This window comes from Protopterus annectens, chromosome 2.part0, assembly GCF_019279795.1.
Source record: "Protopterus annectens isolate FY-2018-M chromosome 2.part0, PAN1.0, whole genome shotgun sequence".
NCBI classification, from domain to species: domain Eukaryota; kingdom Metazoa; phylum Chordata; order Ceratodontiformes; family Protopteridae; genus Protopterus; species Protopterus annectens.
In genome coordinates this window covers 1,977,077,485-1,977,094,590 of record NC_056728.1, presented here as the reverse complement: position 1 = coordinate 1,977,094,590, position 17,106 = coordinate 1,977,077,485, and the positions used below count along the sequence as shown (strand labels likewise).

Below are 17,106 nucleotides of genomic sequence, written 5' to 3'. Positions count from 1 at the left end.
ACCATAACGTTCCATGTTAGTTGTCTTCTTCTCGCCTTCTTTCTTGCGTCCCACCCTCCTTCCCCCAAGCCTAGACAGACCGACAGGAATTCTTCTTGCGATCTTCCTCTGGTAGACTTTTATTCCCACACATTCTACCACCTCTATTTCCCCTTTTGTTAGGTCTGGGATACCTTACACTCTGGTTTATATAGAGGTGGGTTACCCTTCTCTATACTATGGAGACTAGAGTTGCTTGGTCTAGCTATCAAACGAGATCTGAGTAGTTACCGCCTAGCATTGTGGGATATAGGGGAGCCTCGAGCCAGTGGAATTAGCTCTCGAGCTTTAGTATTGGCCGAGTCAGAGCCGAGTTTCGGCTCCGAACCCATCCAGCAAGAAAGAAGGCGAGAAGAAGACAACTAACATGGAACGTTATGGTAGGTACATAACTTCTTATTATGGCAGCCTCATACTACCTATGTCAACTCCCTGCTTGGTTTGCTTCTGAGACCTGCTTTGGTTTCTTGCATAGACAATAGTCAATGGTGAAAAAACTCTGGCCAGATAAGTGGGATGTAGAACATAAGTAAGTCCAAATGTTATGATTTACTGTTACAGTAGGCTCTTCTTGGAGATTTACTGTTATGAGAAATACCTTACACAGTCCTACTTTATGTCAAGTTATTCCGTTGATTTCTACAGTCTTCACACAGAACTAAAGAGTCATTGAAATGCCAATGAAACACTAACAACATCATTAGGAATGTTCTGCCTTCCTTTTTATGTATACTTCTCCTTCCAAGTAATAGGTTATCACTAAGGACTTTTAGAGATGTGTAAGCTGCTTATCATTTACAATTTGTGTCTGTAGCAGTGATACAAAAGTATTTATTAATTTATGAGTTATCAGAGCATAAATCTCAAATAAATATGTCTTTAAAACTTAAAAATGTAGAAATAATTAGAATCATATGTCCTTATAATCAATCTTTTTATCCTCTCTCTGCAGAAAGCACCAGTAATATCAACCTGCTAGCTATACTGCTCCCTATACTACTTGGCATTCCATTTATAATTTTCGCAGTTGTACTTCTTGTAAAATGTAGATCAGTCATCCATAGACAATACACAGAGCAGCATAGCGCAAATACTCTTGTAAGTAACTATAATCTTCTCTTTATGGTTTTGAATGAATCATAGTTACATTAGTTGTCATTGCATTTATTCCCTTCTGCTGGTTTATACCATGATTGTTATTGATGTTCATCATTATGTTCGTTGCTGCAATAGCATAAACTGTATGGGTCAAATCCTGCATATGATATACAAGCCAGCCAGCTTGAAAAGCTACAGGGCCCCTTCATCGCACTCAAACCGTTACCTCAAGCTGAGCTGACTAAAAGTCAGGTTTGGGCACCAAGCCCTTCAGAGCTTTCCTGCTGCTGAGAAGAATGCTCCTGTGCAGGCTTTCAGAGATCTATAGTTGGGTAATGCTGTTCCATTGCTAGGGAGATAAATTCTCTTTGGGGAAAAAACTTACACTTTACTGTTTTTTTTTTCTTAATGAAAACTTACTTTTTCTAAAACAGAAGTACTTTCAGGCTAAGAAAAAGTGTTTTATTGGATGTCTTGTAACTTTTATGTACTTTTAAACATGAGTGCTTTTTTTACTTTTGTGGTAAAAAGCTGTTAAAATTGTTTTAAAATACTTTTTCTGTGGAGAAACTGTGAGTCTAGTGTTGTCTGTTTCGTCCAGTTCAACATATATGGGTTGTCTAATCTGACCAGATTTGACCTCTGCACTGAATCTGAATCTTCCACAGTTCCAGGGTTCTGACTCCTGCCCTACCCATAATTCCCTGAACTCCATCCTAATACTCCAGCTCTTATTTGCTGTCTGAGGACTTCAGATATGTTTCAAAGGCTCTCATATCCTTTGTAGAAGTCATTGTAGTATTTTGCCATTAATATTGATTAATAGCATAGAATAGTATAGATATATTAGATGTGATGTTGTCCTATCTCGCCTTCATCCTTTACTGGTTGGGTTCAAAAGTGATCCTTGGTTCCGACTCTGCCTAATACAAAGCTCGAGTTCTTCCACTAGCTTGTGGATAAACCCTATCCCATGTTGCTCTTGGAGAGTTCCCCAAATCTCGTTTGCTGCTAAACAAGATCGGGTGCTTCCATTCTGGCTCTGGCTAAGTGGAAATTTTTTTCCTTACTTTTGAATTACTATTGTTGAAAAATACTTAGATTTCTAGTGTTTAATATGTTTGTTTGAACTTAGTTAGTGAGTTTGCTTCTATTGGTTGTTTGCTGTTGGCCGTCATTTCTTTCTCTAGGCCTTTTTCCCTTCCCTATCCAGCTAAAGTTATACCTTTCTAAGCCCCTTTTAGTAGAGTGCTTCCCTTAGTTACCTTATTCAAGCTCGTTGAAGTTAGAGAGCTTTGTAAATTTAAGGTATTTTTTGTCTCTATTTACCTGGTAAGCTCATTTAAGTTAGAGGGCTACCATTGGCCCATTTAACTTAGAGGGCCTTCTCCTCCCTTTTTTAATTTCTCCTTATATTAGGCAGATTCTTTTAATTTAGAGAACTGCCTTTTTTATCTAGCTAAATTGTAGTGCTTAGTTGCTTCTTGTTTAAAAAAATATTAAAAATTAATATATATTTTCTCTATTAGTGTTTAAGCTATTGTAGTTGTTGTTCTTGTTCTTGTTACTGATATTGTAAGCCATAATGTGCAAGGCACCTAAGGAAACTAAACCCTCTGGGTTGAAGAAGTGCAAAAAATGTAACCAGAAAATGTCATTGACTGATGGTCACATTGTTTGTGTGTACTGCCTTGGCGCAATCCATTTACAGGAATCACATGCCATCTGCCATTCATTCAGTCACAGAGTCTTGCTTGAGAGAAAAAACAAGCGGATATTGAGAGGTTTACTAAAGTTCCCCTTCTCAGAGGCAATTGAAGAAGGTCAGGGTACGTCTAAACTGTCAAAATCCCCATCTTCCAGATCAGAGAAGTCAGGGAAATGGTCATCCTCTGCTAGTGCTCATTTGGAGCTGACAAAAAAATTAGCAAAAGAGTCATCTTTGGACCTGAAGACTGTTGGGCCCAAAAAAGCTACTTCCTGGGCTCTACCTGTGGTTTTGGTGCCAATAGAGTTTCACCTATGGAACCTGTCCCCATATTTGGAGCCAGTTTCTCCAACTTTGAGATCACCCTTGCTTCAACCAGTTAGATCTCCTACTCCCTCCTCTTGATCCTCCAGGAGCCTCTCTGATGATGATGTGGATCTTGTGGTGCAGAGACTTTTAAGGACACCGGCGCTGGCCAAACTGTTAACTGTCAGACCCGAGACCTAAAGCCAGGATCTTCAGGCCTGACTACTGCTCTGACATCCTTGGTTCAGTCTGAACTTGAGGGGTCTAGGAGCTGATGCTGGTCAGGTTGGGGAGGAGAGTTGGATTAGACAACTTGCCTCTCAGGGCTTCAGCGTTGGTGAGCTCAGCTCCTGCATCAGCCTTGGAGCCAACCCCCTTGGTTCTAGGGATGCCTTCTGGTTCTTCAGAGCCGGGAGATTCCTTGGATCAGGGGTGGGGGGGCCTTTGAAGTGACAAGGAGAGTGCTGTCTCCACAGGCAGCTCCACTCTCAGGTGCAGACATTCTTCCCCCAAAGGCACCTGTGTCTGTCTCGGCACCATTGCATCCACACAGACTTGGAGATCCAAAGCTTCAGGATGCCCCATTGGGTGAACCCTTCTCTTCCGAAGCCCTTCTGAAGAGGTCCCTCAGAAGAGACTATGCAAGAGGAAGCATTTAGACTCCCAGAGGAGTCCATCACAACCGATACAGACCTCGATGAGTCAGATGGTTCTCTACGGTCACCCTCTGAGGATGTCTCCTTCGCAAACATCCTGGAGATTCTTAAGCAGAGAGGCGGTTGGAAGTCCATCAGCCCTTCTGAGGAGGAGTCTGTATACCTGAAGGCTTTTGGGTCTCGGCCTTCCACCACTTGGGTGTCTGCCTTTTGATGAACTGATGGGCCTAGTTTGTCAAAATGCATGGGAATCTCCAGATTCAGTGGACTCTGTTCCCCAGAGGCCAAGCAAATTCATAACTTCACCCATGGATAAGACTTTTCTCATGAAAGGTGTCCCAGTAGATGCTATGGTGGTGGCGGTGGCCACCAAGAAGGAACTTTCTGAGATGTCCTCTTCTGTCCATCTGCCGAACAAGGAGTCTGGTATGATGGACAGATACAGAAAGCGCACCTTTTCTTCAGTGACCTTTGCAGTCAGATCGCTGAATTATCTCACCCACTTTACCAGACTTCAGAGAGATCTCCTGAAAGAGCTAGGAGATACTCTCCAGGGGTCAGTAGCTGAAGGGGTATCAGAGAAGGTTTCCTGTCAGCTCTCCACCTTAAATTCAGTGGTCAACTCCTCCATGAGACTTATTTCTTATACAGCCGATGCAGCGAGTCGGGCAAGGGGTTCAGGAATTTCCCTAAGGAGACATTCCTGGATGTGCTTGTGTGACCTTGCAGAGCCCTTTAAATCTTCTTTTGTGAACACCCCTTTCAACGGCTCATCCCTGTTTGGCCCAAAAGTTAAAGACACATTAACCAGGTGTGAACAAGAAGGAAAAACTCTCTCTGCCGTATGAGTCCATTTTTCCTACCTACCAGACCATATCCTAAGGGTCAAAAGGGAGGAAAAATGGGGTTCTGAAAATCCCAGAGAGCTTTCCAGGAGACATGTGGTGATTCTTCCCCCAGGGGCAGAGGGGGAAGCAGTAACAGAAGATGCCGGTCACGCGACAGAGGGGGGTGTCTGCAAAATCAAGGCGACATGGAACCTTTCCTTGGTAAGCCCTTTCAGTGCTCCTGAAAGGAAGCCTGCCTGTCCATTTCTGGAGGCAATCAGGGGTCACTTATCTTTGTACTCAGAAGCCTGGCTAAAAATAACAAAAGACAAATGAGTACAAAGCATTGTATCCAGAGGTTACTACATACCCTTTTCTTTCCTCCGTCCCAAACATAAAAAACATCACAGATGTTCCACCCAGTCAAAGGGAACAGGCAACCCTAGAAATACAGAAGTTGCTAGAAAAAAGAGTCATCCAGACAGTCCTCACAGACCAAATAGGATCCGGAACTTACTCAAGGTTCTTATTAGTTCCAAAGAAAACAGAGAACTGGAGACCCATCCTGGATCTCAGCAGACTAAACAAATCGGTAATAAAGTCAAAGTTCCGGATGGTAACACGGCAGTCAATTCTTCCTTTTCTTGGACAAGACAATTGGATGTGCTCTATAGACCACCAGAATGCGTACTACAAAATAAAGATGGACATGCAGTCCAGGAGTCATTTGTGCTTTTGGCTGGGAGCCAGTCACTACCAGTTTCGAGATCTGCCCTTTGGTCTCACTACAACTCCCTGAGTGTTCACCAAGTGTATGGCAGTAGTCATGGCTCACTTGAGACACCTAGGATTCCGAGTGTTTCCATACCTAGACAACTGGCTCCTATCTGCCACCACTGGGCATCTACTATCCAAAGCGAGAGACACCACTTTACATCTCTGCTCTCACCTGGGAATCATAATAAACTACGAGAAATCTGCATTACTGCCATCTCAGCATACTGTCTTTATAGGAGCAGTGACCATGGATGGTTCCCAGATAGGGTAGGGGGGAGCATTATCTGGGAAGGACAGTTCAAGACACTTGGCAGGACCATGAGGGCCATTTGCACATCAATCTTCTAGAGATAAGAGCAGTGCTTTTAGTGTTGCAAGCATTCCAGCACTCTCTTCCTCTAGGAACTATTGCAATACAGGCAGACAACATGTCAGTTGTATGGTACATAAACAAACAAGGAGGAACCAGATCTTACCTCCTTTGTTGGGAGACCCTGAGGGTATGGCACTGGGCAACCTCCTCCCAACGCTTTCTGATAGCAATGCACATCCTGGGGAAATCCAACATGATTGCAAACAATCTCAGTAGAGCCATTGTGATGCCTCACGAGTGGTTCCTAAAACAGGAAGTGGCAGAAGAGATTTTCTGCATGTGGGGCCAGCCTTGTTGCGACCTTTTTGCCACATCCATGAATACAAAATGCAACAGCTATTTTGCCCTGATACCCCCACTGGGAGAGTCACCAAGGGATGCACTTGTTCACGATTGGCCCTCAGGTCTCCTCTATGCCCTTCCTTTCTTTTCCTTGATCCCAAAGGTTCTTTATAAAGCCAATCACCTGGGAAGGAACATAATACTTGTTGCCCCATACTGGCCTTGTCAAATCTGGTTCCCCTTCCTGTGGCCTCATATCCAGGAGGAGATGTGGATTCTGGACCCAGTTCCAGACCTCCTGATGCATGCATCAGGGACGGTCCACCCCTCCTTCTAAACCCTCAAGTTGACAGCTTGGCTGCTCCAATTCCAACCATAGCCAGGCTCCTTAACCTTTCTGTGTCAGTAAAGCATATTTTGATCTCGTCCCATAAAGCTTAGACAAGAAGGTTGTATAAAAGCAAATGGAAGAGGTTCTGTTCTTGGGCCCTGAATAATCACATTGACCCCTTCTCTGCCCCAATAGCTTCTATTCTTGAATTTCTGGCAAAACTGTTTAATGAAGGAGCAGCTGCAGCTACTGTTTGGGTCCAGCTGGCTGCCATATCTAATTTTCATTTGGGAGAATCAGGCCCAAACGTCATGTCCCACACACTTTGTAAAGCGTTTTTGAAAGGTACTCTTTTATTAAGACCACCAATTAAAGTCCCTCCACCGCCATGGGACATACATTTTGTTTTGTCATGTTTGATCCTTCCCCTTTCGAGCCGGCACCATCCTGCAACCTCAAGTATCTTACTTGGAAAACAATTCTCTTGATAGCTGTTACCTCTGCAAGAAGAGTTTCAGAGCTACAAGCACTGTCCATAAAGCTTTTCCACAAAGATAGAGTATCCCTATGAATGAACCCATCCTTTTTACCCAAATTATTTCCGAATTTAATCTGAATCAGTCCGTAGAATTACTTGTTGTTTTCCCTAATTATGGCAACAAAGCAGAATATATGTTGCACCAGCTGGATGTACATAGGCAATTACAGTTTTACTTACATAGAACAAGGGATTTCAGAAACTCAGACCAGTTATTTGTATCTTTTTCAGACTCAAAAAAGGGTGCTCTTGTGTCAAAAGTCACACTTTCAAAGTGGCTATCAGATTGTATCACCTTAATTTACCAATCAGAAAACAAAGAACTTTCTCATAAAGTGAAAGGTCATTCTCAAGAGCCATTGCAACATCTTCTGCCTTTAGAGTGAGATTACCTATTGACACCATTTGTGCTGCTGCAACATGGGCAAGGCCTCATACCTTTATCACTTATTACAAAGTTGATTTGGCCTCCAGGGACAGGGCCTCTTTTGCGTCCACTGTTCTGAAGAATATTCTCCCTTGAGCCACCCAAGAAAGATGGTGCTAGGGATGCTGTCCCATCCAATGATCATCCCATCATTCAGGTTACTATAGTCAACAGCTAAAAGGTTGTAATGCCTTCCATGCATTTAGGCCAGCTACTTCAGAGGCAGAGACTAAAGATAGAGGTGTCTCTATTTACACCAAAAATAAATGCACTTCAAGGCTGGTCAAACAGGACAATGCACTTGAGCTGCATCATGTTCAAATCACCATAGGTAAAGTGCAATATCACTTCCTTGCAAGCTATAGGTCCCTTTCTGTGACCCAGGAAGCCCATACTATGTATTTAAACTTATTAGAAACACTAACCATTCATCCCAATACCATATTCATGGGTGACTTTAATTACTTCACTATTAACTGAGAAAATAAGGGATGTATGAAGAAACTTGATACTCCAAAAGCCGACTGCTGGAAAACGGCAATAAAGGCTTCGCAGATCCACTGTACTTAATAAAATACTTTTATTGCTTCAACAGCAACACGACAAACTGGTCTACATAAAACACACACAAAAACAAGTAAAATCTATGTTGAGCGCTTTCATCTGCCGATTGCAGACTTCCTCAGAACATAACATAATGAAAGTATCTCTGATATTTAAACTGTATTTGGCGCCAAACCAGCCTGATAGATTTAAAGGCACACACATGAATATATTGCACATTTCCCCATGATTATTTGAATAATGTATAAATATGACTTAAAAACAGCTAAGTAATATATAACTGATTTGTTACAAGTGAATAATGTTACAATAATTTCTGACTTCTCCTTATTTTTTTTAAAAACTACAATAGATAAATATTATAAAATAATAAAATAATAAAATCATTATATATATTCATATATAACACCTATCCAATAACTGCATAAATTCATTTACATCATGTAAATATGACATAATAAATATAGACTGATATAAATTACATAATACTTATAATAAATATAATAAAATTTTGACATAAGGATTGCATATAACCCTTAAATTCTGTAAATTACATTATATGTATTACATTTTAAGGAAGGATTTGATACTTATAAAATCATTGAGTCCAGGGGTTCTTGTGGCATTTACTAACATCTGCCACTTGCTCTCTTTACAAGCTAATTTATTTTTCCAATCTCCACCTCTAGGATTCAAATACTCCTGATCTATAATCATAAATGTGAAAGAATGTTGATCTCCTACCTCTTTAATATGTCTGTACAAAGCATTTTTAAGATCTTTAGTTTTAATACTATAACAATGTTCATAAATCCGCTTCTTTAATTGCCTCTCAGTCTTTCCAATGTAGAAGGCTGGGCAGGATTTACATTTGGCTAAGTACACCACCTGTTTAGTAAAACAACACCCTCCCCTGCTCTTAATTTTGGTATGGTTCACATCTTCTAATTTTATGTGGGGTGTAGTATTGATGTATTGACATTGTTTGCAATTTCCATATTTCTTAATATATGTTTCTGTATTCTTCTTATTCTTTCCTTGACTATCGCTCTTCTCTAATAATTTCTTAATGTTGGGTGCTGTCCTGTATACGATAGTCGGCAATAAACCCAACTTTTCTCTGGTAACTTCTGAAACTGTAATAATGTCCCAATATCTCACCACTATCTCCTTAATGTGATTGACATGTGGGGAATAAGTTAACACACATACTCTTCCTTCCTTAAATGTATTATCATTGACTTTGATATGTTTGGCATCCTGTTTGCCCATTAAAGGTATATATTTTAGATTCCATTGGGAGCTAACAAACTTGATGGTATCTTCCAATAATTCTTTTGGATACCCTCTATCGTGAAATAAATGGTAAATAAAAGTCATCTCACTTTCCATGTCAATTTTCGTAGAAGACATTCTGGCTCCCCTTATGCATTGACCTTTGACTATATTTTTGAAAATATGTCTTGGGTGATTACTACTAAAATATATATAGTCATTAGAAAAAGTTCCTTTTCTATACACCTTAGATGCGAAGCCATCAACCGTCTTATAAATAAAGGTGTCCAAATACAAAATACCCTTTTCACTAATATTGTATGTAAATTTTAAGAACTCTGTAGTGGTATTGATATATTCTATGAACTTCACTATATCTGCCTTATCACCCTTCCATAAAACAAAAATATCGTCTAAAAATCTAGCGTAGAACATTAAATTGTCTTTATATATACTATTGAACACGTAAGTGTTCTCCCATTCTAACATGACTAAATTGGCAAAAATGGGTGCACATGATGCACCCATTGCCACTCCTTTATTTTGTCTAAAAACTTCACCTTCAAAAGATATGTAGTTATGGTCCAAAATCAGTGACATCATATCTAGAATAAGAACAATTTTATCCCAACTTAAATTAGAATAAGTTCTCAAGCTTTTACAGAAATAATCTAAACCCTCTTCTTTCGGAATACATGAGAACAAATCACAGACATCTATTGTCACAAATATATATTCCATATTACACACCTGGGGGGTTAATTTACTTAAAAAATCCCATGAATCTATCATCAAGTGTGGTATATTATTATATATATTTTTTACCCATCTATCTATGGTATGTCCCATATTAAAAGTTTTTGATTTGGATCCAGAAATAATTGGTCTGAAGGGTGGATTAAGAATTGATTTGTGGACCTTAGGGATGCCCACTATATGTGCCATCATAGGAAATTCTATCCGTATGAAATCATATACTTCCTTAGTAATTCTGTTGTCCAAAAAATATTCTTCGATAGATAGATCTATACGTCTATATCCTATATGTGCTTGGTTCATGGATATAACTTCATAATTTCCTGATTCATATAAAATTTTTTGTATAGCAGCTTTGTATTCATGATTCGGATAAATAACCACACCTCCCCCTTTATCTGGTTTCATTATTCTAATGTCAGGATTCTTTATTAAATTGTTCAAACATTCTCTTTCTTCTATATTTAAGTTGTCCTTGTCTACATAACGCTGTTGTTTGTTTCTTATAACATGCTTGTTGAATTTATAAATGTCATTACAGACCAAATTCTCATAATGACTGACAATAGGGTTACTGATAGGAATATAACTACTCTTTTTCTTTAACGTCCCTTCAAAATGGGATCTATCTTGCTCAATTGTGTTAAATTGCAAGGCTAAGTTCAACTTCCTACAAAATAACTTAACATCTTTAATACTTTCAACAAGTCTGAAACTAGAATTGGGTATAAACTTCATGCCTTTAGCTAATAATTTATAAAATTCTTCTTTGACTATAAAATCTGAATAATTATATACATTAAAACCATTAAAAGTGCTCATAATCTGCGTGCTTTGTAAATTCTCTACAGTGTCTATCATATAATCATCAGGAGGCACTTTGTCATTATCACTTGTAACTTCTCTTTCCCTTACCACATTATCCACTACAATTTCTTCATTTAAAATTTCTTGTTGAATTTGTTGTAATGATATGGGTTTTTCTTGAAGTTTGGATGAAATCTTCCTCCCTGAAAATTTTCTTTATGTTCATCTCTCATTTCTCTCTCACTATACTTCCTATCAGTTTGTGTGAACTTCCTATCTTGGGGCCAAATGTATGCTCTGTTAGTCCTATATATTTCTACATCCCTATCTAGCTTGCCATGTTTTCTATCAAATACACTCTGTGCCTGTTTATCAGCTAGATAAAATTGCTTATTATACAGTTCCTTCCATGAATTGAATTCATTATGTAATAATATGCTATGGTTTATAATTTCTACTTCATGGATGAGAGTTGACATTTTCTCATCATTATGTTGTATTAATAAATTCATATATTTAAAACCAAATTCATCAAACAAGTTGTTAAATTCATACTTGACTTGGTCATTATATACCAATCCCATGGGTAATTTAAAAAATCTGATTCCCTTAGGGACTACTTGGATACTTATACATTTATTTAAATAGGCATTGTCTACCTTTAAATTCCTGATAAGAGTTAGCTTTTTACCAAAATTATATATCATTTCTTTAAGAGAATTACTAGAACCCACCACTTGAGGGCGTGGTGTTTGATAAACAGTGTTGAAATCATAATCATTACTTAAAAATTGATTAAATGCATCATTTTCATTAATTGCTTCTTTATTCCTACTACTCTTATTGTTTAAAGTCTCATTTGGAAAAATGCCCTTATTAGGGCTTGAAACAGTCTTTTTAAAAACAGTACCTTTGGTTGTGCACATATCTTTACTTCCTGCCATCGCGTATGTTTTGAGCACTGTTTGAGCTTTAGGTTTAGCCCCTTTTCTCTCTAAGTCCAAACGATCATGTAGCATACTAAAATCAAAGGTAAAGTCTTTATCTGGGGACAATATAAACTTGTCTTCAGTTTGAATCATTTCCAGAGACTCTCGCCGAGTGTCAGATAAACAGTTCTCTGGACTAAGCTGACCATTCGGTATATCTGTATCCACACTCGTACCGACAGTTAAAACAATTTCTTTTTTGGAACAGCAATGCGTGCTTACATTGTGATGATTTACCAACTCCAGGTGCTTTTCTAATGCTGGTTTGGTTGCTTCCATTAAACTTTGAAACATGTTCGTGAGTTTTTTCATTTCCGCATGTAGACCAATAACTTCCGCTCGTAACTGGGTTAATTCATTCATATCAGGGCTTGTCTGCGTGTCCTCACCGGTACCAGCCATGCCAGCAACTGCAACTGAGAAAATAAGGGATGTATGAAGAAACTTGATACTCCAAAAGCCGACTGCTGGAAAACGGCAATAAAGGCTTCGCAGATCCACTGTACTTAATAAAATACTTTTATTGCTTCAACAGCAACACGACAAACTGGTCTACATAAAACACACACAAAAACAAGTAAAATCTATGTTGAGCGCTTTCATCTGCCGATTGCAGACTTCCTCAGAACATAACATAATGAAAGTATCTCTGATATTTAAACTGTATTGGCGCCAAACCAGCCTGATAGATTTAAAGGCACACACATGAATATATTGCACATTTCCCCATGATTATTTGAATAATGTATAAATATGACTTAAAAACAGCTAAGTAATATATAACTGATTTGTTACAAGTGAATAATGTTACAATAATTTCTGACTTCTCCTTATTTTTTTTAAAAACTACATTATTCAAATAATTATTATACATTATTCAAATAATCATGGGGAAATGTGCAATATATTCATGTGTGTGCCTTTAAATCTATCAGGCTGGTTTGGCGCCAAATACAGTTTAAATATCAGAGATACTTTCATTATGTTATGTTCTGAGGAAGTCTGCAATCGGCAGATGAAAGCGCTCAACATAGATTTTACTTGTTTTTGTGTGTGTTTTATGTAGACCAGTTTGTCGTGTTGCTGTTGAAGCAATAAAAGTATTTTATTAAGTACAGTGGATCTGCAAAGCCTTTATTGCCGTTTTCCAGCAGTCGGCTTTTGGAGTATCCACTATTAACTGGAAATCCTATATGACACCAAATGTACATGCACAGAGATTCCTGGATTTTGTAAACACAAACTCCCTGGACCAGATAGTCAATACATCACCTAGGGATGTAACCATACTGGATCTGGTCCTCACTAAAATGGGAGACTGCTGTACACCCCCTACTGTAATGCCTTCCCTGGTAAGGTCAGACCACAAAATAAAAACCTGGACCCCCAGCTAAACCTGGAATATTCAGGAACTATTCTAAGGCTAACCTGCTATTAAGTTGGAACCTGGCAAAATTTCAAGCCCCCATAAACCCTGAGAACACTGCTGCATATGCAGAACTGTTCACAAAAACCCTGTACTGGCATGTTAATAGCTGCATAAAGGCAGCTCTACCCACCAGGAAGAAGTACAGAACTAACTCAAAAAACAAGCCACCCTGGTGAAATCAAAAAATCAATAGGCAGTATAACAGGAGGAAGAAAATCATGGGAAAAATTAGGAGGTGCAGCACCCAGCAGGATAAAAGCACTCTCATCAAACTAAACAACTCAGAAGCACCCAGCAGGCTAAAAGCACTCTCATCAAACTAAACAAACAACTCAGAAGATAAAGTCTAATCTGAGGTAAGTTTGGCCTCCCAGTCCAAGGACAACCACAAAGCATTCTTTAGCTATGTCCGCAACATCAAAGGCAATACACAACTGTGTGCATAGCTCATTGTAAATGGAACCACCTATGCTGAGCCAGAAGATATAGCAAACTTCCTGGCTGATAAATTAATCTCCAACTTTACCGCTCTCTCCTCCTCAGCCTTCCCTCAGGGAATGCCTTCAAATATAACTCCCCCTACTATCACTAGGAAACAGGTCCTTTATGCTCTCTCTAAGACCAAGAAGACTGCATCAGTGGGCCCAGACAGTATTCCAGGATGCCTTCTAAATAACATGAAACATGATCTATCAGGGTTTCTGGAATTACTGTTTAACTGTAGCCTTCAGCTTTGTGCTTCATGAATGGAGAAAGGCAACAGTCATCTCTATGCACAAAGGTGGGCAGTCTACAGACCCTGGAAACTACAGGCCCATAAGTCTGACTAGTCTTACATGTAAAGCCAAGGAAAGAATTATCATGGAGATGATCAGGAGAGATATAGTAAACCTCCAGGCACTGGACCCAACCCAGTTTGGTTTTGTCAGGGGCAGATCATTCCTACTTAACCTGGTGGACCTCTTTGAGAAGGTCACCAAAGCAGTGGATGTGGATAAAATCATCCCCTACCTTGACCTGGCCAAGGTATTTGACATAATACCCCCCCCGGGCATTGTTGACAAACTCAAGATGTTAGGTACAAACCCGTATGTCACCTGGTGGATAACCAACTTGCTCACAGACGGGACCCAAGAAGTTAGAATTGGGGAGTCCACCTCTACAAAGAGGCCAGTCACAAGTGGAGTCCCTCCGGGATCAGTCCTTGGACCCGCTCCATTTTGGCTTTTACTTCTCAGAAGTCAAGGCCAATGTCAGTGCTCTCTGGCTAACTAAATTTGCAGATGATTGAAAACTGAGTCATCATTGAATTTCACACTGACACAAATGTTGTCCAGGAGGGGCTGATACAGACAAACAACTGGTGTCAGAGCCATCGACTAAAACTAAATGTCAATGAATGCATAATAGTATCCTTTGGGAAGTCATCCATCCCTGGTAACTATCCTATTGACAACACACCCCTTAGAGTTGACCCAGTAGTCAAGGGCTTAGGGACACACACAGATAGTAATCTAGCATTTGACCATCACATGTCTACAGTGATGAGGAAATCATTCTATGTTGCGCAACTTACAAACAAAGGTATGGCATCTAAGTCCAAGGAAGTCATCATCCCACTGTATTCGGCATTCATCAGACCTATCATTGAGTACAGTGCCCCTTTGGTATTTACCTAAACAGGCATATCCAACAATTGGAACGTCCACAGAGGTTCCTCACTAAAAGAATACAGGGCATAGGTAAAATGTCCTATGCAGACCACCTCAAGGCCCTATCCCTGTATTCTGTCTCCTACAGGCTTTTGAGGGGAGATCCATGCCTGACATACATACTGGGCATTGTCAGACCCCACTCTGATGGACCTCCTGAATATACACAAATCAATCAGCACCAGAATTACTGTTCTAAAGACTTATACTTTGCCTGTGTTATAAATAGGACCTGCTGGAGAGATAGGTATGTATCCCAGAGACTACCCCGTCTGTGGAGCAGGCTCCCCATCCATGTGAAGCAGTTGCTCCCTAACTCATTTCAAGTGCAACTTGGACAATTGGATGAGAAACTGGAAATTCATCCCTGGTTTGGCACCTATGGCTCTAATGGACACAGGTAACCTGTAAATGGTTCATCTTCCAGGCCCATGCTTACACTTATCAAGGGAAATCAGAACTTGTCATAAATTTGGGATGCATGGCTAGGCTTAAAAAGGCCCTTGTGGTCGTTAGCCTAGTAAACACCTATGAACCTATGAACCTAAGTACAGAATGAAGGCGAGATAGGACAACATCACATAAAGAAGTTATGTACTGACCATAGCGTTCCATGTGTGTTGTCCATCTCGCTTTCATTCTTACATCCCACCCTCCTTCCCTCAGCCTTTAGCTCCTGGAGGACCGACCGATTCATTTGGTGACTAAGATTCTCTGACCCTCTTCACAGCTCTTAAAGTAGTAAGATTTTCTTAGATGCTTCTATTATTATACCAGCAAACAAGATCTGGGGAGTTTCCTAGAGCACCATGGGATAGAGTATCAGCCACAAGCTAGTTGAAGACCTCGAGCATTTGTATAAGGTCGAGTCGGAACTGAGGATCGGTTCTGAACCAGTACAAAATGAAGGCGAGATGGACAACACACACATGGAATGTTATGGTGAGTACATAACTTCTTTTTTCATATATTAATGAGTGGACTGGTGAAATAAATAATGTTAGTCAAAGAAGAAATAGAACACATTTAGGAAATGATGCATCTATTGTCTGCAAAGATCATTCAGTCCCTATGAAACAAGATGATGCCCCTGACATGGAATTCTTAATGCAAATATTCAGCAATCTCAGGATCCAGTTTGTTTAGAAGGAAACAAAAAAGAAAGAAACAGAGAAGTTCACAACAAACTGAATGGCACAAAGCAATGGTTATCCCACTCCACAAAGGGGGAGCCACCACTGAACCCGGGAATTACCGCCCCATTAGCCTGATGAGGCTGGTCTGCAAGGCTATGGAACGTATCATCATGGAACTTATAAACAATGACATTGGTAATCTCCAAACTCTGGACCCTACCCAGTTTGGGTTTGTAAAAGGCAGATCATGTCTCCTAAACCTGATAGACTTATTTGAAGCGGTCACCAAAGCCGTAGATGAGGGTAAGGTGGTTCACACAGCCTATCTAGATCTCACCAAGGCTTTCAACACCATCCCCCACTCTGGAATTATAGATAAACTCACTAAACTAGGTATAAATCCCTATGTCACAGGATGGGTTGCCAACTGGCTCACTGACAGAACCCACACTGTAAAAGTAGCAGACTCTAAATCCAACATCAGACCAGTGACAAGTGGAGTACCACAGAGTTCAGTCCTAGGCCCTCTCCTGTTTGATATCTACTTCGTTGAAGTACAGGCTAACACAGAAGGTCTTTGGCTAACAAATTTCACAGATGACTGCAAACTAGGAGCCATAATCAAAACTCCTAATGATGTGGACATCCTACAAAAGGGCCTCACTGAGACAGATGCCTGGTGTCAAAGCCATGGCCTCAAGCTCAATGCCAAAAAGTGCATTGTCATCCCTTTTGGTAAAAACTCTGTATCCATGAACTACCACATAGGCGGTAGTCTACTTAACACCAAAAGTGTGATAACAGACCTTGGGACACAGGTGGACAGCAGTCTCTCCTTTGATAATCACATCGCCACAGTAGTCAGGAAATCCTTCTACGTGGCACACTGCATCACAAAAGGTTTCTCATCCAGGAAAAAAGAGGTCATTGTTCCCCTCTACTCATCACTCATTAGATCCATTATAGAGTACAACGCCCCTTTTGGTATGTACCTCACAAGACATCTGCAACAACTGGAAAGGCCACAGAAATACCTCACAAAGAGGAGTACTGCCCTCAAACAGATGCCCTACGCA

At 40.0% G+C, this 17,106-nt stretch overlaps 1 long non-coding RNA gene across 2 annotated transcripts in view; it reads left to right on the top strand.

Annotated features, from left to right (window-relative positions):
* LOC122793681 overlaps positions 1-17,106 on the top strand; it is a 913,742-nt gene that overhangs the window by 343,828 nt on the left and 552,808 nt on the right. For both annotated transcript variants that reach the window (XR_006363507.1, XR_006363506.1), the window contains exon 2: positions 992-1,137. This is a non-coding gene — a long non-coding RNA (uncharacterized LOC122793681). The remainder of the gene's footprint in view (positions 1-991; positions 1,138-17,106) is intronic.